The following is a 21,958-nucleotide window of genomic DNA, read 5'->3' as shown; positions in this document are numbered from 1 at the left end:
TGAATCAGGAGCAGGTGAGGTCACCCAGGTCCCTGGAGTTACTCAGAGTGACACTAGTACATGCCTGGCAGGAGTGATGGATGAACTGGGCTCCAGGAAAGCAGGTGGGGCTGGAAACCACCCAAGACAAGGAAATCGATGGGACAGAAACTCCAGGTAGGCAGAGCGCGGCCTGAGAGGTGGCAGGCAGAGGCCGAAAGTGGGCCTGGTCCAGGTGTTTTTGAGGGTGGGGCAGCTTCAACTCTCTCTGCCAGTCAGCACCCGACTTGAGCCAGGAATACTGATCCTGGACCTCTGCCTTCCCCACTTCAACTCCCCAGCCCCCACACCTTTGCTCTGCTGGGTCCTCCCAAGTGCGGGAGCTGAGACAGCCCTGAGCGGACCTCTGTCCCCTGCCTGCCAAAAGTCTCTTAGCTCTTGTCACCTTGTCCTGCCAACACCTCCAACATTTCCTCACTTGTCTGTCCCCCCCTACCAGAATGGGTGCTCCTAGAGGGGGGACAAGTCCATCTGGCTCACCGCTGCATCTTCTGGGCACAGCTCACATTCTGGCACCAGACGAGTGCTTGGTAGATACTTGTTGGGGCAACAGACTCCAGACCTGGCTGGGTTCTTGGTGCATTTCTAACACTCATTGTGTGGCTGTGGTTCGGCCTCTCGTTACCACACCTGTAAAGTGGGAAACATAATCCCTCTGAAGAGCCTGGAAGAACCAGGTGAGAAAGCAGGGAGGATAAAGCATCCATCCAGTCAGTTCCAGGAAGTTTCTTATGGATAAAACTTCAGACACAGCTTGTGAGCAGGTCAACTTACAGAAGAGAAAACTGAGGCACAAGGAAGTCAGTCATGCCAAAAGGCTGCCAGGGAGTACAGGCAAGCTTTCTCTGCTCCCCCACCCGCAAGGCCCTGGTTTCTCCTTCCCGTACCTCTCGTTAGATCACTCTCATTCAATCTCCCTGGGAGTGTGCCAGGTTGTCCCTGCCTCGGGAGATGGCCTTTCCCCACTCAGCATCCTGTAGCGGATGGGGCCTGGATCCTGGTAGTAGGGAGGGTGCTGAAGACAGCAGAAATGGCTGCCTCCGGTGCTAGGTGCGGGGGTCACAGAGCCTGGACTGTGTGTGTGTGTGTTCAACGCTCCATAAACATTCACTGGATCCCCACTACACCCCAAGAGGGAGGCAGTCCAGCAACATGGTGAGATGTTGGGACTCGGGAGTCAGACTGGAGATATATTAAGTGAGATAATGCACTCAGCCCTTCCTAAGCCCTAGTCTGCTACCTGAAAAGAGAGCTACGAGGGTGATGCACTCAGCACAGGGCCCAGCTCACCAGAAACACTCAAGAAATAGCAAGCGTTTGTTTGTTGGTTCGTTAGACTCTCAGCCCTGTGAGGGCACGAGGACACTTGTCTTGGCCATTGCTTACCCACAGCTCTTACCCTGAGTAGGTGCTCAGGTGGATGAATGAACGAGTGGAAGGAGGGAGGGAAGGAAGAGAAGGAGGGAGGGAGGAGAAGAGGAAGAGGGGAGGAAGGAGCAGCTTGTTCCGGGAGCTCCCAGCTTCCACGCCTACCACACTCTCCCTCTGTGCCCAGGACACCAGTGAACTAACTCAAGGCTCCTCTCACCACGTGCTGTGTGGGGTCCAGGGAGGAGAACCGATCTGAAACGGGAGCACTGGGTCTAAACCCTGGATCTGCCACTCACCAGCTGACTGCACTTAGCTTCCTCAACGTTCTCCTCTGTGAAATGAGGATGAGCATACCAACCACCTCGCTGAATTGTAGGGAGGTCCAAAGGTCTAAGTGAATACACTGAACACGTGTAAACTGAAGTGTGTTAGGGATTATCTTGGTAGAGTGATAAGCAGTGTAGGCTCTGGAACCAGACTTCCTGTATTCAAATCCCTGCTCCACTGACTACAGACTTTGGGCAAGATCCTTAACTGCTTTGGGCCTCAGTTTCCTCATCTGTAAAACAGTTGTGCCATTTAAATGAAGTAACGCATGAGAAGCTCTTGAATCAGTGGAGGGCACATAGTAGGCACTCAGTAAATGGTGGCCATAATAATAAAGCCTGCCCTCAGGAAGAATTCTGTGAACTACTTCTCACTCAAGTGTGAATGAGTGATAAGACCTACGATGCCCCCTCTCTCAGAGGAATTTGAATCTTAACAGGAATTAAAGGAATGAAACCCCGTCTAATGATGGAATTTTAAAAAGTAAAGGAGGTATATAAAGGGTAGAGAAGGACCTTCCTAGGGTCCCTCAAAATCACAGTTGCTGCCTACTGCACAAATCCTGCCTGGTCTCAGAGAGGGACCACACACAGGGGAAGGGAGAACATAGTCCCACGCCTCAAGGAACCTCCCCTCTGCCTGGAGAAACAGGAAGCAACTAGACCCCAGGACAGCGCCTAACTCCGGCTATATGTGGAGGGCCTTCCATAGCATGGCAGGCAATAGCCTAGGCCCAGCAATCAGAAAGGCTCCAGGGGCCCTCTGGGAAAAACAGGAGTGGGGGCCGGAGGTCAGGATGGGAACCAGATGTGATGGGGAGGGACCTGGGACCAGTGAGGAAGGGGTGGGCTCTCTCCCAGAGCAGGGGCCTCACCTTCCACATCTGTGTTTTCTCTACTAGGTGCTGACTGCCAGGTTGGCACCTGTAGCAGAAGGTGCAGTGAAGTCCAGGAAGTGGGTTCTGGAGTCAGACTGCCAGGGCTCTATCCATACCCCGCTTCTTTTCAACTGTGACCTTGTGACCTCAGCGTGGAGCACACAGGTCAAGTCAGCAGCTGGCACCCATTCCCCATTTCTTCTGTTCCTCCTTTGGAGAAACATTCCTCCCTCCTTCCCTTTCAGCCCACTGGTACAGGTGAGGCTGCAGGCGGGGGTCCTGCGACCAGACCCACCAATCAGCACTGAATCTTCCAGGGCAGTGCCTTTTATCACTGTGGTCACGTGACCCTCAACTGTCTAATTAGAGTCAATCCTGGGACTTGTGTCACAATTACCAAGAAGAGACCTTCTTTTCTACTGAACCAGAACTTGGGATGATATGAACCTGGAGCTGCGAAAGACCCCACATGGAGCCCAAACGTGGCACCAAGATGGCGAAGGCAGAGCGGCGAGATCCAGTCTTTACGACGTTTTTGAGTCTCTAGATCAAGTCATGCCTGGAGTTTTCAGTTTCCCGAGCCAGTAAATTCCCTTCTTAGCATAAACCAGGTTGAGTCAGGTTTTCTGTCATTTGTATCAGAAAGAGTCTGAAATTCACATGGTGACCTCTCTTAACCTTTCTATAAATTTCAGTTTCCTCATCTGTAAAGTGGGGACGATGGTGTTTTTCAGGAGAAAGGAAGGGTTATTCTGGGATGATTAAAAGGACTGATCAGGGTCCAACACTTAACAGAGAGCCTGACACACGTTAGGCACTCAGAAAACATCCACTTTTTTTTTTTTTTCGGGAAGATTGGCCCTGTGCTAACATCTGTTGCCAATCTTCCTTTTTTTTCTTTTTTTCTCCACAAAGCCCCAGCACATAGTTGTGTATCTTAGTTGTATAGTTGTAGCTCTGCTATATGGGATGCCACCTCAGCATGGCTTGATGAGCGGTGAGTAGGTCCATGCCCAGGATCCAAACCGGGGAACCCCGGGCCACCGAAGTGGAATGTACAAACTCAACCGCTATGCCACCGGGCCGTCCCCCACTTTTAGGGGCTCCATAAGTGTTTGCTAATGACTCTGGCCCCAGAGGTAAACTGCAACAGCATCTGGGCAAAAGTGTCTCCCCAACTCTGTGGGGTCCCAGGAAACTCTGGTGTGTGTGTGAGGGAACACACCTTGTAGGGAGGACTGCCTGACCCATCCAGATCACAGGTGGCACCAAGAAAGTCTCTAGTGGATGTCATGGTTATTCTTCCTGATCCTCGCAATCTAATCATGCCCATTTCACAAACGAGGCACCTGAGGCTCAGAGGTTAGGTCCAGTCTAACCCTAAATCCATGTCCACTCTGCTGGCTCAGCCCCTCTCCTGGAGCACATCAGTGCTGTCCCAGGGGGGTGCCCCTTGCCAGGTCTCACCCAACCAGGCTAAATTAAATGGGTCTGTTTTGTTAAATGAGGGCTTCCAGAAGTAATCTTAGGCGTTTTGAAAGGGCAGAAAGGAGTTACAAACGCTCTCTCCCTCCTTCCCGTCAGGGCTGACTCTCTCTATCTTCTCTAATCTGCTGTCTCCTGCAAAGGGAACTTTCCGGAGAAGGCCGTTTCCTCTTTCTGATCTCATGTAGTCGAGGCGCTGTGACCGGTTAGCGGCGGTTTGCCCCTCTAAGAGGGACTGACGCAGTTTTGCTAAAGGAAACCACGCAAGTCTCACGCTTGGCACGACCCTTCCTGCCAGACGGGCCAGGACGCCTAGGGGTGGGGGCGGGGACGGCACCGCCCACTTCCCTCCAGATAACCACCAACCCGGCCAGAGCTCTCACGTCTGGGAATTGAGCTCGCCTTGGGCTTTTCCGACGTATCCTCCTTGAGCCTCAGTTTCCTCATCTGTAAAGTGGCACCCACCTATTTCAAGGTCGTTCTGAGGGCCTTGGGAGAGAAAACTCCTAGGGTGTTCGCACAGGGATCGGCACAAAGTACCGGGTGTTCGACCCCTCCCCGCAAACAGAGAGAGGGAGGCACATGTGTGCAAGGTCACACTGCTGGCCAGGGCAGAGTGGGAATTCAAACCCGGGTATTCGGTGACTCCGAGCCCAGACTCCTTCCACCTCCTGAAGCTTCAGCCGTCTTTTGTTAGTGGGATCCTCCCCACCCACTTTCCTAATACTTCTCCTCCTCCGCCTCCTCCCCCGCCCTGCAGCACCTTTGCCTCCACCTGGCGGCCCTCGGTGACCTCCTAGCCGCAGCCCCACGGAGCAGGCCCTCCCCGGCAGCCTGAATTGCTGGGAAGAAAAACTGCTTCCTCCCTGGTCCATCTACTCAGCTCGGCGTCTGCCCAGCAGCATCCGAGGAAACGTCCTGCAAGATGCTTCCCACCCTGCCCCCAACCACCACCACCCCCACTCTTGGACACAGCTCCATCGCATCGTAGCCAGGGTGGCCATGAGAAGTGGGATCATGTGCCCATGGGTCTCCCTGCGTGATGACCCACTAATCCTCCAACACGGTCTCACCCAGTCTGCCTCTGGTTGGTCCCTTCTGATGGCAGAGGCGGGATCTGGACCTCAGTGGCCAATGAAAAGGCTCACGGGGGTTGCTTTTTGGTTGCCATGGCAACGGGGAAGCTGCATCTTCCTTTCCCACAAGACTGATCTCGCTCTTCCAAGGACCAGCCAGGTCACCCTCTGTGGCACCAGTTCTACCTCAGGATGGAGTAGGGGTTGGAAGTTGGGGGATGACTAGGACCCAAACCCTTGAAAAATGGCAACAGTGTATATGAGCCCCAGCATGTCCAAGATTGATAAGAGAAGGCTGCCCAGATGGGGGTGGGGATGGGGGGGCGCACAATGAGTAGGGTTCTAGCATTCTGTTAGAAGAGACAAAGAAATCCAATTTACTGCAATGGTGTGGACATAACACTGCAGGGGCAAGGCCCAGGGTGGGGCAAATTTAGGTAGGAATGAGTGGGGTAGGTGCTTAGCAAGCAGATTGGGGCTTCCAAGCCAAGACCCACCGGGGGCAGGGTGGGGGACCAAGATGAGCAGCTGCAGCTGAATTGTGGGTCTCACACTGTCCTCCAGTCCTGGGCAGGAAGAGAGCAGCAAGGGTCACCAAGGTCATTCCCTTGCCTCAAGGCAGCTTGCACTCTGTCTTATACTCACATCCGGTCCTGGGCATTCATTAACCTCCTGGAACTCTTCCCAGGAAAGAGGAAGGTGACCAGGTTCATTGTCCCCATTTCGCAGATGAAGAAACTGATGCCTGCCTGGTAAAGTATCTCACCCTTGGGCCCTGGGGCCTGATGTTGGGCCCACGCAGGGCTCTCCAGGCCTTTAATTCCCTCGCGTGGTAGCTTGTCCAAGGAAGCCCCAGGCCACGGTTGTGATGCCATCCACGCTTGCTGATGGTGCAGAGGCTGGGGCCAACTGAACCCCATGTTTAACGAGGCAGGTGAGCCAGGACAGAGAACTCTGTCCCTGCCTCTGATGGCCCTGGGAAGGGTCCCTCCTTGGTCACTCTGGGAGTGAGTCCAGCAGCACCCCACACTCCTGGTCTCAAGAAGCCCACAGTCTGAGGGGGAGACAGGCCTGCCCCGACCACCCAGAGTGATAAATGCTGCCGGGACAACGTGGACAAAGCACACCGGGCGGACAAGAGAAGGGGTGCCCGAGTCTGCCCAGGGAAGCCAGGGAGACCTCACAGAGGAGGCAGCCTTTCAGGCGACTCCAGACACATAGGCCTTTGCTGGGCAGACAAGCAAGGGGCGGGCAACCCAGGCAGAAGGAACGGCATCTGCAAAGGCCTAAAGGCCTGGCTGAGCATGGTGCACCGGGAAATGACAGGCCAGGAGAGGCACTGGGGCAGACTGTGGAGTGAATGTTCAGGACGGGACTGTGTCCTGCAGCTGGGTGCTTCAACCCCTTCTGAACCAGCAGGCACCACGTTCGCTTTTCTCCAATGGGTAGATTCATAGAACCTCAAGAACCACTTCTGGGGATCCCACTTTGAGGAGCACTGGATTAGGAACTAACCGCTGTCAGCTAGGGCTACCCGCCAACGTGGATGAATCTCACCATGTAATGTGGAGACCGAGAGGCCAGGGACCAACGAGTCCTTCTACGTGATCCGGTTATATCAAGTTCAGAAACAGGCAAAAGTGCCGCACGGTGCGAGAGTCAGGGTAGTGGTTACTTTTGGGGGTGTGGAAAGTCTTGAGGAGGGTGTCTAGGGGTGTAGTAATAATCTTCTGTTTCTTGATCTGAGTGTTGGTTTTACAGATGTGTTCTCTTTGTGAAAATGCATCTAGCCATATACTTAAAGTTTATGTATTTTTGTGTATGTAGTTTCTACTTAAGTTAAAAAAAAAACACGTTATGGGCCGGCCCCGTGGCTTGGGGGTTAAGTGCGCGCACTGTGCTGCCGGCGGCCCGGGTTCGGATCCCGGGTGCGCACCGACGCACCGCTCCTCTGGCCATGCTGGGGCCGCGTCCCACATACGGCAACTAGAAGGATGTGCAGCTATGACAGACAACTATCTGCTGGGGCTTTGGGGGGAAAAAAAAAATCTTTAAAAAAAAAAAACACGTTAACTGCTTTCCATAAACATCAGTGCAAATGTAGACACTAAAATTTTGTGATCACATAATCAGCTGTAAGCCAAGCATTCAGATGATATAGAATATGTTTGTATTGATCTTTTTAGATTATTCCAAAATGAAAACACATTTTAAGGTCTCATAGAGACCTCTCAGACCCCAGGGTTTGAGAAACCCTGGCTCAAGAGGAAGATTACAGTGCTCAGTGCTTGTGCTGGGGGATAGAGGGTAAATGAGGGGCCTGGAGTCTCTTCCTGGGGCTCAGGGAGGTAATGTCCTCTTCCAGTAGAATGCCTGCTCCTGGGAGGCCAAGGACCCCCAGGCAGGGGGGACCATTTCCCCTAACCCTGCCCTGAGTCTTAGACCCAGCTCCATCATAGCTGGGAGGGCCACGAGAGGCGGGCAGGTCTCCCTGGCTCAGCCAGGAGCTCCTGGAGGGCAGGACCTCTTTCACTCACTCTGTATCCCCAGTGCCCAGCCAGGGGCCCGACACACAGAGGGTGAGAGGACTTGCCTGCCAGGACCTCTTTACCCAGTCCCACAGTGAGAGTGGAGGAGGGGGATCTGTTTGGAAAGTCATGTGTTCCCTGTCATTGGCTGGGTTCCACAGCACAGGCTAACAAACCACACGGATGAGTGACAATGCAGGAGGGATTCAAGGTGCGGATAGACATGTCCAATTCCCGCTAGTGTGGGAGAGCTGGATGCAGAGGGGGATCTGAGCCCTGGGGACCTTGAATATGAACAGGAAAGCCCAGCCCTGCCTGCCCGCCTGCCTTGCTGGAGCTGGCCACAGCCTGGCTCTGGGGGAGACAGACTGTTCCAGAACCCAGAGAGGGCTCATCTGTGGGCAGGCCACTCAAAAGCCACTCAACAGTTGTCTCTTCCTGTCCTTGAGACTTCTCATCCCACCCCCAACTCAGCCACTCTTGCCCACTCTTAAGAACCAGCCTCCTTTCTTCCCTTTGCCATTTCCACTCAGCCAGCGTTTCTCAAACCACCTTTATGATTTCTGCCCTAGCCTTATGCTATCTAGAGTCTTACTCACTCAATATTTTTTCTTTAAAATAATATTAAGTTTTTGTTATTGTTGTTGTTTTAATATGTCCTTGTTCTAAGCAGTAATACTTATGAAATCCTGGATTTGATATGCTAGTTTTATTTTTTTCTAACACACACTAAATTTTAATTTAAAATACTCATTCTTGTATCACCTGAAGTTGTCTTGTGTACTACCACATTGGAAACCATCTTATACAATGGTTCAGCCAGGATGGGTGGTTATTATTTATTAATAATAATTATAGCACATCAGGAGCAAGTTTTACTGCTCTCTCACACATTCACATTCACAGTTTCATTCCATCCTCTCAATTCGTGCTCTATGGACATCACTGGTCTCCTTTTACAGATGAGAAAACTGAAGGTCAAAGAGGAGTAGTGACTTGCCGAGGGTCACACAGCGAGTTAGGACTTTGGTCCTAATTCAAGGCCCCAGTAGCTCCTGACCTAGGATGAAGGCAGGGAAGCAGGAGGCATTTCCCTGTCTCCAACCAGACCCACGAGAGCCACAGGATGGAAACTTATAACATAGAGAGTTTGGATTCGACATGAGGAAGGACTGACTGGCTAGAAATGTTTAGATGTGAGAATGACTGATCAAGGAAGGGTGTGGAATGCCCAGCTTCCCAAGTCCTCAAAACAAGATAAAGGCCTGCCCAGCTGGGATAATTCCCGTGCTGCCCCTAGGCAGGAGAATGGACTGAAGGACCTCTCCAGGCCTTGACCAGCCCCAAAGATTGGGTGCAACCTGCCATCCAGGTGGCCATCCTTGCCGTTTCCCCAAAGCATCTATTAAACAAGGACAGGCATGTGGAGGCTGCAACCTAAAGGAAATGGGAAAACCTCGTCTTGGGCCCTGCCCCTGGCAGGGAGCGGTCAGCCACAGCAAGGCAGGGTGGCGGGACCATTCCCTCACCCCCTTCCCTGCCCACTCCTCGGGCAGCTCCACCCCCAGGCCTCCAAGGCTGGGATTCAAAGACCTGGCCACCCTCACAATCACTGGGGCTGCTCTGCCACCTGGGCCAGGGAACCTGCATTTCTTCAATCCTCTCCAGGGGATTCTTTTCAAAATTCCCTGAGCTAGAAAGTTAGACACTTACTGACTTACAGTGTTGCCTCTCCAGGGGATGAATTGTATTTTTTTTTCTTGAAAGTCAAAGCATTTCTCAAAACAGAAAGAGCACTATCTTCCTTTCTCATTATACAAAAAAAGCCATACCCAGTTGTTCAAAAATTCAAATAATATACAAAAATATAAAAACGAAAGTAATATTACTCAAATTTTTGTCATCTAGAAAAACAATGTGGTTGACATTTTGGAGCACATCTTTCCAAAATTTTTTTTTCTGGTAAAATACTTGTAACAAAATTTTTTCATTTTAACCACTTTTAAGTGCACACAAGTCATATTTTTATAAGGCCTCTTGAAGATAGGGCTAATAGTGCAACTTCAGACATCTTGATGGGCCAGCAGGGAAGGAGTTTTGGGGTAAGGGCCCTTCTGCCATTGTTCAAATGGAAACACAGAAGCAGCCAGCCACAGTGTGAGGTGGTAAGGTTGGTTCTGTTAAAATACTAAAGTCAAGAATAACTCCATTTGGGTGTAGGAAGGAAAGCGGGTCTGTCTCCTGACAGGGCCTCCTCAGGAGAAGCAGGGACATGGTTTTGCTGAACTTCTGCAAGAGATCAGTCTGGGCCAGGGAAGGCCAGGGGCCAGCCCTTCCTGAGAGATGTGTCTGTGATTACCAATTGGAGGCCTCAGTCTAAGGTGTTTGTCTCTGGCCCTGGCCGTTGGGGTGAACAGGAGCTGTGAACTCTGGTGGACGAGAAGAGTGGGACACAGCAAGTCGGGCACGCGATACCCAACCCTGGGGAGTAAGAGGCCTTGGCAGGAAGGCAGCAGCCAGCAGAACAGGGAGAGGAGTGCCAACCTCTTCCACCAGCGCGGCCGTGCCAAGGCTTCCTTCCTTCTTTCAACCCCAAGGAGGGCAGGAGGGTAGGGGTGCCTCCAGATCCCAAACAAGGATTTCAGGGGGCAGTTGGGAGACTTTCAGTCAAGAAACCACAGGCATTGATTTAGCAGATGCCATGTGTTGGCTTCAAAAGATCCCTGAACTCAAGGAGCTGAAACTAACCAGGCAGGGCCACCCCCTTGCTCCTATGTGAACTGTTCCCCTCCTTTCCAAATCAGGGGTGATGGCACTCCTAGCTGATCTCCCGCCACCTTTATTATGTACCTCACTCAGCCCTTATCACACCCTCATTGGTGTTTCTGCCCTCTGTGCACCCCAACTGAGCTGCAAGACCCCTGAGGGCAGCTACCGAGCCTTCATAGCCCCCGTTGTGCCCAATTCAGTGCCCTGCACAGAGCAGATGTTCAGGCAACATCCGCATGGTGAGGCCTGTGTGTGGAGCCCCGGCAACAAGAGCAGTTGGAGGTCTGCAGGAGGCAGTTCTAAGGCCCTCCCGGGGTGGTTTGGAAGACTTCCAGGAGGTGGTGAGAAATACCTGGGGTCTTGGAGGTAGCATCCAGTTCAGCTAGTGGAGAGGGAGCAGGTGGAGGGGGCATTCCGATGGGAGGACCTGCTGGGGGAGTGATGGGGCGGGAGTGAGCCCCAGCAAGTCTCTCACGTGGTGACTCCCAGGTCGAGATGCCCTTGCGGACTTGCACCTGTGTCTGCCAAGAGGCAAGAGTGAGGTGCACAGAGTCTGATTACGGTCATGGGCCAGGATGGTCTCAGAGGTGCCGCCTCTTCCAAGAAGCTGACTTTTGAGGAATCTGCCTGACCACGAGAATCATGATGTGTTTGCACTGGCTTCAGCTGTTGATTAAACCGCCATCGGTGCAACTAGCATTCCAGGAAGAACACTCTATTCCTCACAGTGTGTCCCCGCTCCTGTTTTTCATGTTTATGGGCATCAGGTGGTTTGCAGAGGGATCCACGCCCAGACGTGCGCACCCGGTGAGGTCAGCTGAGATAACAGCAGCTGCCACCCTGCTGCCCCTCATTCTGGGAGCTGCAGGCTCAGGCCACCATCAGCCCTGGGCACACCCCCTCCCTCCCGCCTTCACCTGTGCCCAGTGCTTGTCTTCTGTCCCTGCTCCAGCCTTGCGCCTGCCCAAACTGTTGTTTATCAACACAGACCAGAACATTCTGCTGCCAGCAGAAACACACATGGCAATGGTGCTGCCGTCCCACACTCTCCTGTCAACACACTCCCACGCGCTGTTTGCTGCTGTCAAAGCTGTGCTCACACACATTCTCACCCCCTCCTGCCAACACAGCTGTTGCCCGCTGCTCAGAGTCGGACCCTCCATCTCGAACGACACACGCGTTCCCTGTGGGATTTTCTCGTGTACTCAGGGCACAGGCTCAGACTTGTGGACCAGGCCAGCACACACGCTGCCCTGTGACCTGGGCTGTCAATCTCATCACTTGCTATTGTGTGACCATGGGCAACTGACTTAACCCCTCTGGGCATCAGATGCCTCCTCTGTAGAATGAGGATAATAATTGCTTTATAGGGTTTTTCCCATAGCCTCTGAGGGTTAGGTGAGAGAGCAGGCATCCAGTAAGTGCTCAATCAATGGGAGCTCTGACGGCAGTGTTGCTGCATCCTCTCTGGAATCTGGCCATTGGTTTTCCTTTCCCACGCCTGGCCGTTGGCCTCACCTCATACTCACACCTTCCTGGCTGTGTGACCTTGAGCAAGGCATGCCACCTGTCTGCTTCTCACGGCCTCGCTGGTGAAATGCGTGTAATGACTGCCTGGCCAAGCCCTCAGGCCTGCTGCGCCGGGCACAGGGGAGAGGTTCCGTGGCGCTCTGGAAGCCCATCAGTCCAGGCAAAGCTGCAGGGCGTTGTGGAAGAAAGGGATCTGAATGGGGCCGCAGCCAAGTTTGGGCATTGTTAGCCGCTTTCCACCTTCCCTCATCTCCTTGGTCCCTCCTCAAGCCGGGTCAGCGTTTTCAGTTCCTCTCTGTTGTGAGGCTGCAGTCCACCCAAATGACCGCACTGGCCTATCTCCGCCGCATCTGGGGGCCTTCCCCAAGCCCTTCTGACCACTCCTTCCATCAGGCACTGCGGCTCTTCCCAGCAGGACCCCTTTGCAGTACGGAGCCCTCTGGCTTACCCATCTCTTGCCCCCTAGATTCCCCCCGAGGCTAAGGGTCCCTACCCCTCTCCCCGTGTTCCCCTCCACCCCATCATCTTCCCCAGGACCCTTCCTTGTCTCTTCAACCCTGTCTTTCCTTGCCCTTGACCAGCAAGCCTGCTCCAGCCTTGTCTATTCTGGGAAACAGAGGTATACTCAGAGGGATAGAAAACAAATGCGATTTGAGGATTGAGAAAAATCAGGGCTGAGCAGATGAGTGCACATTACAGAGAAGCAGGTCTGCAGTGGGTGGAGCATCAAGTCAGGACGTCTGCCCACACTGCGGCCACTTACTTCCCGCCCCTTGATGGAAACAGGTGAAACTCAGGAGGGCAGATCCTGGCCTGGTCCATGCTCAGAGGTTGTGGCTTCTTCCTTTTACTCTAAGGGCCTTCAAGCTCTGGCCACCACCAGGAGGCCACTGGACATCTGTTGGCTTAGGGAACCATGGTAATGGGCTGCCTCTAGCCTTTAGGGTGCTGGGCAAGAGGACAAATAGAAACCCACAGACCACATGTCTAAATTTTCAAAATTTACAAATCAAGCTAATCAGCTGTCAAATAAAATGTTTTGTTTTCCTACCTCCATAAATACACCTTCAGAACAACATGGAAAGTCAAGTTTGAATCTAGAATTCTTGGACTCTTCAGACTCCCCCCCTGAGAACATGGGGCAGTGGGAGCGCCTGGCTGGTGGTGTGACATGTGCAAGGGGGGCTCTAGGGCAGTTGGCTGAATTGGCACAAACACAAACTATGTTTCAATCTGATCAATATTTTATGCTTTTTATTTTCGCCTAGGCCAGTGTGACCAAAAGCTCTAGAAGGCAGTACGTACAACGGTTTAAGACCTGCATTCAAATTCCAGGGCTGCCAAAATTGAGCACTTAATCTCTTGGAGGCCCAATTTCCCCATCTGTAAAATGGGACTAATGATACCTCCCTGATAAAGTTATTGTGATTATCAAAAGAGACAATCCTTGTAAAGCCCTTAGTGTGGTCCTGGAACATAATAATTGCTCAGTCAATTGTGAGCTATTGTTGCTACTATAATTTCTCCACACCAGGGCAAGGACAGCATCAGAGCAGGACGTCGTCTGCCCCATCTCTTCACTGCACACACAATGACACAGACCACTCAGCTAAGCAGAAGCAGACATGGAATGAGGTCTTCCAACCTTCCCCTAATCTTGGGTTTTGCCCTAGCTAAAAATAAAAAATGGTGGCACTACAATGTGAATGCACTTTATGTCACTGAATTGTACACATTTAAAATGGTTAAAATAGTAAATTTGATGGTGTGTTTATTTTGCCACTGTGTTAGTTTGCTACGGCTGCCATAACAAATTACCACAAACTGGATGGCCTAAACAACAGAAATTTATCGTTTCACAGTTCTGGAGGCTAGAAATCCAAATCAAGGTAGCACTGGGGTTGGTTCCTTCTGCGAGGGAGAATCTGTTCCAGGCCTCCCCTAGCTTCTGGTGGTTTGCTGGCAATCTTGGCATTTCTTGGGTTATAGAAGCTTCACTCCAATCTCTGCCTTTATCTTCACATAGTGTTCTCCCTGTGTGTGTGTCTACCTCTGTGCCCAAATTTCCCCTTTTTAAGGGGACACCAGTCAGATTTGATTAGGGTCCACCTTATTGACTTGATCTTAGCTAAGATCTTAGCTGCAATGACCCTATTCCCAAATAAGGTCACGATCTGAGGTACTGAGGATTAGGACTTCAATTTATGAGTTTTGGGGGGACACAATTCAACTTATAACCACCACAATAAAAAAAATTGTGGCTACCTTGTACTCAATATCAGATTATAGGCAAGGGAAAAAATACCTTTTGTGAAGTTTCAGGGCTTTGCTCATAGTAGGTCTTCAAAATGTGTTTCTTGACTTGTGCTAAATCTGGTGCCACGCAGCTAAAAGGGCTGGAATCTCCCAGTTTTCAAGAAGAGTCCTCTCCTGGCCAAGAACTAAAAGGATTTTTAACGATCAGTACTGTTTCCAGACAAGTACTTACTAAACTCTTTAAAAATAGTTGGTTCTCTTTGGTTGGCTCAACTCCACAATCCTGGACGCCATCTTGTTTCTACTATTTCTATCCCAGGAGAAGAGATGAGAGTCAGCTGGAGCCAGATGAATTCTGTATTGTCTTGTTTTGCCTGTGAATAGCTTATTTTATTTAAATGTTTCCTCTTAATGTTTTATTGAGAAAGTCTTCAAACATACAGAAAAGTTGCAAGAATGGCACAATGAACACCTAGATACCTCCACCTAGATTCAACGATTGTTAACCTTTGGCACATTTGCTTTAACTGTATCAAGATTTTCTGATGAACTATTTGGAAAGAAGTTGCTGGCACGATGATGTTTCACCTCCAAATACTCCAGCATGAATTTCCTAGGAATAGACCGTTCTCCATAATCACACTGCAATTCTCACACCTGAGAAAACTAACAATATTCCATAATATCATCTCATATCCAGTCCATACTCAAATTTGACCAGGCTGATTTTTCAAAAATTTTGCATCTAATGAATTTCAAATCTGTGAGGCTCAGGATCTGGACAATATTACCTGTGTAATGGGAAATTTTGGAGCTCTTGTCTCAAAAATGTAATCTAATGTCTATAACTCTTCCGGACCACAACACACGGAGCATTTCTCTTCCTTGTTTCCTATCACTGGCAAGCTAGCTCTACGGAATGTTCAAATGCACGTCTGCAGTGAGGCGCTCCTGGAATTCCTTTTATTCTAAGACACTGGCCTTTCCAGGAGTACCTGCAGGAAGACCTGTCTGGCCTGGGACCCATTACACTTGCCTGCGACCTCCCAGTGGGAGTCACCAGAGGAAGCCAAGCAGGGAGGGAGGCTCACCCTTGACCAGGGTGGAGACTGCCCGACTCAGCACTGCCCCCTCCAAAGCTGGGCCAGGTTCCAATCTGGCGTGATTGCCACTGCTGCCATTGTCACAGGTTCTTTCTGGGGAATTCCAGAGGGCGGCACAGAGGATTGTCCTGGCCTCCAAAAAGGCTGCCGAACATCAACCCTCAGGGAAGAAAAACTTCCCTGAGTTTTGGGAGAATGGTCCTCTTCCTGCCCCTCCTCTGCAAATCCAAGGCTCAGGATTAAGCCTTAGTTTTAAAAAACGCTTCATAACTAGGAACAGCATTAATTAGCAGAACTGTGCAAATAAAGAGGGGGGGCCAAACAAGGATGGCGGGCGTGGCGGGCATATCTGGTGTGTGATCTGAGGCTGCCTTCCCCCTGCAGCCCCCAGGCTTGCTCGAGCTTGGCTGCAAGTTCCAGCCAATGTATTTCTGGTCTGGACAGGAGCCAGGGGTGAGATAAAGTTCCAATGTATTTTGCAGCAGGCCTGACACTTTGCCCAGTGCTCTGGGCCTGTAACAGCAGCCAGGATGGTGTGTTGTGAAAGCCAGGCCAGACAGAGCCGGTTTAAATGGGTTTGAGAGAACAGGCAGTTGACTAACCAGACACTCAACAACACCCAGCATGGTAATCCCATCGCACCAACATGGCAGCCCAGGCCACGGAAGGCCCTGAACTCCATTCCCAGAAAGCCACCAGCAGCCACCATGCTAATCCCCCGACATCTCAGGGACCAAGATCTATGCTTCCAGCTTATTATCTTTAGTATGACAAGTAAACGCTTAACACAGTCAAACACTTGACATGCATTATCTAATTTAATCCTCACAACAGCTCGATGAAGTAGGTACTGTAACTATCCCAGCCATACAGACAATAGCTAACACATACAGATAACAGATATACCTCTAAACACTTGCCATGCATTAACTAATTTACTAGGGAAACTGAGGCAGAGAGGGGCAAGCCAGTTGTCCAGGGTCACATGGCTGGTAAGCGTAGACCTGAAACCAAAGGCCGACTCCAGAACGGAGGGCCCACCCCTGCACCACTCCATGATTTTCCAGATGGGGAACCTGTTCTGAGACAGGCAGGGGGAGAGAGAGCAGGCTGAGACGAGAGACGTAAATGAAGGTGAAGGTTTGCACTCTTTCCTGCTTCCTGAGCAGCGTAATGAGAAGCACCTGTGGGAACAGAGGCTCAGACATCTGATCCTGAGCCTTTTGCCATTCTTCCTCCCTCTCCCCTGGCCCAGTTGGTCTGAACTGTGTTGTTCCAGGTCTCAGGGGAGCTGTTGTGGGACAGACAGATGGCAAGCAGGCAGGCGGGCAGGAGGCCTTTTGCTCACGCCAAATTGCATCTGACCCTTCTCAACTTTGAGGCACCCTGATGGGAGGGAGAAGCCGCCCTGCGTGCCTCCCGCAGCCCAGGCTGAGGGTCCCGAAGGTGGAAGTGAGCCAGCCGGGCCCAGCCTTGCACTAAGGCCAGGCTTCCTGCCAATAGCCCAAGGCCACCTGCAGCGATGTCACCCAGCAGGCGGAGGCCGGCTGTCAGTCCTGCCATCATCATTGTCCTCACCAGCCCTGCTTTCACCTCCACCAACTGGACTGACTCACGCACCCAGAGGAGCTGCTGTGGTCTGTCCCAGCTGCCTGCACACACTCACGGCCTCTGGACTGGACTCTGAGGAAGGAGCATCAGGCCCTGCTCGGAGTACCTGGCTGCACGCTCAGAGGCGGTCCTCTAGCACAAGGGCAGGATCAGAGAAGGCTTCCGAGATGACGTCTAAGCAAGGTTTCAGATACACAGTAAACCACGATAAGGTCTGCATCCTGCTCCTCAGGGGTATTTAGGGTGGTGTATGCTGTCTTCACTTTTTCATATGTTTATAGACATATCTATGTCTTTATCTATATACACCCCCCCCATTTTTTTATTAGAAAGATAATATTTATTACAAAGATAGCAACTTTCTCTCTTCACTTTTCAAGGTATCAGGAACACTTTTCCATGTCAGTGTACATCAATCTTATGGCTGCACAGTACCCATCGTATGGCTGTGCTATCATTTACAACACCAGTCCCCTACTGGTGGACACTTAGGCTGTTCTCGTTGTTTTTGCTAATCAATCACCCATCTGTTCTTCCTTCCATAAATACCTATTACGCTGTTCCTATGTGCCAGGCACCTTGGTAAGTGCTGGGTATATGGAGATGAAGACCTTTCAGTCCAGCAGAGAGACAGACTTATCCCAAGACGCAATAAGAGGTAAAGAGAGAGAACAGGCAGCTCTGAGAGGTACTAACACGGCCCTGCTTTAGACTAAGTACTCAGGAAAGACGTCTCTGGGGTGGTGCCATTCCAGTGGAGGAGCCAATCATTCGAGGATTGTAGGGAAGAGCATTCTGCGCAGAGGGAACAGCATGAACAAGGGCCTAGAAGTATAAACACTGTGTGGTGAGTTTGAGGAAGTCTGCGATTCCCCTTAAGGCTACAGCTGGGACTGTGTTTGGGGGTGAGGATAGACAGGTAGGGTAGAATCAATGTGAGAAAGCCTCAAACGCCAAGCCAAAGAATTTGGACTTGATTCTGAGGGGCAACAGAGAGCACCCAGTCTAGACACAGAATACTGCAGCTCCAGCCTGGAAAGACCCAGGAGAATATTAATGTTCGAGAGGAAATCTCTGCTTCAAATGGAAGGTTCTTTCTCTTGCTAGGTTCTTTGCTTGCTAGGAGTCCAAAGTCTGCCCTCAGCCTCAGAGCCTTAAGGCCAGGTAGGTTACCTTATTACTGATTCCCCCACAGAAATGAGGCCCCCAGAGGTCAAGGGATTTGTGTAAGTGAAACAGCAAACCATGCCAAAGGCAGAACCTCAAGGCCCCAAATGTCAGCCTTCAGGTCCAGCCCTAAACCCAAGGCCTTTCACTGGGGATTCTTTCTGGCAGCCACTCAAAGCAGAAGGAGGGTGAGGAAATGCATTTTAACAAGAATTTGTGGACCACCTACGGGTGTCAAGCACTGCGCCTGGCCTGGGAGGTAGAGGGCAGTAACACCAGCCTGGAGGGCGCGCCTACCCCTGGAGGGCTGCGTTAGTCCCCAACCTCCTTAACTCCAGAAAGTGCCCCAGGAGTCCCCTCCCAAATCCCACCCCCCCCCAAAAAAAAATAGCTGCTGAAAAGCCGTAAGTAACAAAGCGGCCAGAAGTTTCCTGCCTTGCTGAGCTGGCTTACTCAATTTCCCTCTTTTGTCCGCTCAGACCAGACGGAGCAAAGGGCAGCCATCAAAGGCGTCTGGTCCGAGGCTCCGGGGCCGCTGCCGGGTTAACGTGCCGCCGGGGACTCAGGCTGGCCCGGGTCTCGGCCGGGGAAGGGGACGGGCCCCGCCTGCCCGCCCAGCGCGCTGTGTGCGCAACGTGCCGGGCGGCGCGGCGGCCGCCGGATGGGGCAATCGCGGGCAACGTGCTGCGGAGCCCGTCCGCCGGGGCTGGCGGGACGCCCACAGCAGTTACCCCCCCTCCCCCGGCTCCCCCGGCCCCTGGTGCCGGGTTTCCAGGGAGGACACCGCGGGGGAGGCTCACTGCACCTGCACGGGCCTGGCCCGCCGCCGCGCGCACGCGGGTGGGCACGCGCAGGCACACGGCCCGGGCAGCAGGCAGGCTTGTCCAGAGCCCCAGTCCCCCCCGGGGCCCTGGCTCGTTATACCCGGGCGATTGCCATTCTGTTCTGTCTTGTCCCTCCACCCCCGCACCACACTGACAGACACATGAGTTCCTGGTGCCAACCCGCAGACACACCTAGGTAGCCCCACGTGGGCGCAGCACGTGACAGGGCCCATCTGCCCTGCTTGGTCTGGAGAGCTATTCTTAGTCAGCCCCTGGATTTGTTGTCCCATGCCTGTTGGAACAGGGGCTGAGCTGTGAGTCCTTGGAGAAGTTGCTTAACCTCTCTGAGCCTCAGATAAGTCATCTGTCAAATGCGGATGATGATAGTACATACCAACCTCTTTGGGTTGTAGTAGGGAGTAAACAGATGGTGGCTATAAAGTGTTACGCCCCAGTGGTCATTAGGACTCACCAGTAAATGATAGCCATGATGATTCTTATAGAGGGAAAAACTGAGTTACAAGCTCAGGGAGTCTGTGGGGCAAGACTGGGCTTCTGAGTTTTTTGGGCTTTTCCCCTATATCATATTCATCCTTTCTGCAATATCACCCCTCATCTCTTCACCCAGGGCCTGCAACATTCATCCGTTCATTCAACACAAATCTCTTGATGTCTGTGCCTACCATGTAGATTAAAAACTCTTTAACTGAGTGTGTGGCACCCCAGGAACATCACCCAGGCCGTGCCAGCTACACCTGTGGCCTCCCCGCCTGGGCTGCTGCCAGCTCTGACCCCTTGATTCGTTGGAATAAGTCACTTCCTGCCTCCCTCTCTCCGTCTGTGCTGCAGGGATAAGGGCCGCCTCTCTCCAGTCTCCTGGGACCGGCAGAGGATGAGTCAGATAACGGTGGGGAAGCCCAGAGAAGCAGAAGGAGGCTCTTACGAGAGCCGGGACCCATCTGGCTGATGCAAGGTTTGGGTTTGGCGTGTAATCCAGCAGTGGGAACAGGCACGCTTCAGGAAAGTGTTAGGAGCTGGGGAGAGCAGGGGAATCCCCCCATCCCCACCTACACATTCTGTGTTTCTAGAGGGGCCCTGAGGGCTGGTGGGGGCTCAGGGTGAGGGAGGTGAGACGGAAGGAAGGTGGCCCTCCGTCAAACGCTTGGCATATTCTAGTCACCCCAGGCTGACGTCCAAGGCCCTCTCCGGAAGGAGTCAGAGGTCAGGGTACCCTCACCCACCTCCAGACACAACAGACCCCCGCCTGCACCCCACAATGCACAAGGAGGTTGCCTCAGATTTGGGTCCAAATCCGGGCTCTGCCATATGCTAGCTGTATGATGTTGAGCAAGTTACTTGATGTCTTTGGGTCTCCATTTTTCCAACATGTAAAATGGGGAGGGTACTGCCCGCTTTAGAAGCTGTCATGAGGATAAGAGAAAATGAGGTGAACGTAAGTGTTCATGATAGTGGCCATGGCTGCTGCTGTAACACTCGGCTCCTTCTCCCCGCTGCCCCTCACCCTTGACCCGTCACAGCTGGGGCCGAGTCTTACTATATTGGGTCTTTGGGATAGAAATGTGTGCTGGAATCTTCAGAGTCTTTTTGTTTTTTAAAAGTTGGTAGCCTCTTACCATGAGCTTTGATGGACAGAGCTCTGTTTGCTTGGGGGCTTTATGTACATGACTGTCTCCCACGTGTGATGAAGACCTTATATGACACCCATTATATAGATGAGGAAACTGAGGCCAGGAGAGGTCAGATAACTTGTCTCAGGTCACATGGCCAGAAAGCAGCAGTGCCAGGATTAAACCTAGGCCTGCCTGACTCAGATTGTCCCACCACACAGGGCCCTCCCTGTCTCTTGTGTGTCTGCCCTGGGCATTGTCCTGCCCTTTCCTGAGTGGGCCTCTTAAGATGTCCCCAAGGCCAGGGACAGTCATCATCATTGCTTCCTTGTCTTCCAGGGTGTGGCTCAAGCACACAGCGGGTCCTCAGTTTATGCTGCTGACCAGGAATATTGAGTCCCACTTAGCAGGGAGACGAGTCCTTGAGGAGGGAAGTGACTCACACAGGCAGGCTGAGTGTAAGGGCTAAGTCTGTGTGTCCCTGTGTGTGTCTGTGTGTGGGTAGGGGTGGGGAGTGAACGTGGTTCTGTGGAGATGGTGTGGGAGGAGAATACAGGCTAGTGATCCCGCCGCCTCTCCTGGCCCCAGTGAGGGCCAAGCCTTCCGAGTCACACACCCTCCCGCCCCTCCCAGGCCCTGTCTCCTGGAGGCCTCTTCTCTTCAAGCTCCTACCCCTCCCCAACACTGCTCCTTGTGTCTCAGCCTTCAGGATGCCTCCTCCGCACCTCAGCACCCTATGCTGAGCCTGGGAAGGGGAGGGGCAGGGGTCTCAGGGCCATCCTCCTCCTCGGCCTAATGCAGGCGTCTAGCTGGGGGCCACAGCTGGTGTCAGCTCAGAGGAGAAGCTGGCTCCTCCCTTGCCCCAGGAGAAGCTCTTTGGGTATCTCCAAGTCTGGGCCCTGCTGTTTTTAGATGTCTTCCCCCCTCCTCCCCTCCCAGCCTCAAACCAGCTGAAGGAGGAAATGACTCACCTCAAACTCAGACAAGTAGAGGCAGCCTCAGGGAGCCCCAGGCAGGCCTACTTGGCTCCGGCCCTAGGGTGGCCCCACCTGGGATCACCCCAAAGTGGCCTGCCCCCCATGCTGAGGATAAATTTGTGTTGGGATTGAGGCCTAGGATCCCACTGGGCCTTTCTTGGGCTCCCTCTGCTATTTATCTCACAGGGCCTAAGGCGGGACTCGGCCTCCAATAGGTTGTGGACCCTCTGTGCACCTCCTAGCAGCCTCCAAGCCTCTGACCATACTGTGGGCCTGTGGTGGGCCCCACCGCAGTCTCAGGGGGCCAGACTGATTGAGGGGACTGATTGTGGTCCCATCCATTAGCCTCAGCAGAGACTAGGGTTATAGAAAGAAGAAACACCTTGTTCA

General features: G+C 52.4%; 1 pseudogene; it reads left to right on the top strand.

The window, feature by feature from the left end:
• The first annotated feature begins 11,228 nt into the window (after positions 1-11,228).
• Positions 11,229-19,930, top strand: LOC147916820 (uncharacterized; annotated as a pseudogene).
• Positions 19,931-21,958: the final 2,028 nt, after the last annotated feature.

Source organism: Ceratotherium simum, chromosome 6 (genome assembly GCF_057802395.1).
Source record: "Ceratotherium simum simum isolate JZ-2026a chromosome 6, ASM5780239v1, whole genome shotgun sequence".
In the NCBI taxonomy this organism is placed as follows: Eukaryota; Metazoa; Chordata; class Mammalia; order Perissodactyla; family Rhinocerotidae; genus Ceratotherium; species Ceratotherium simum.
The sequence above is the reverse complement of the archived record's forward strand: the minus strand, read 5'-3'. Positions and strand labels throughout refer to the sequence as shown.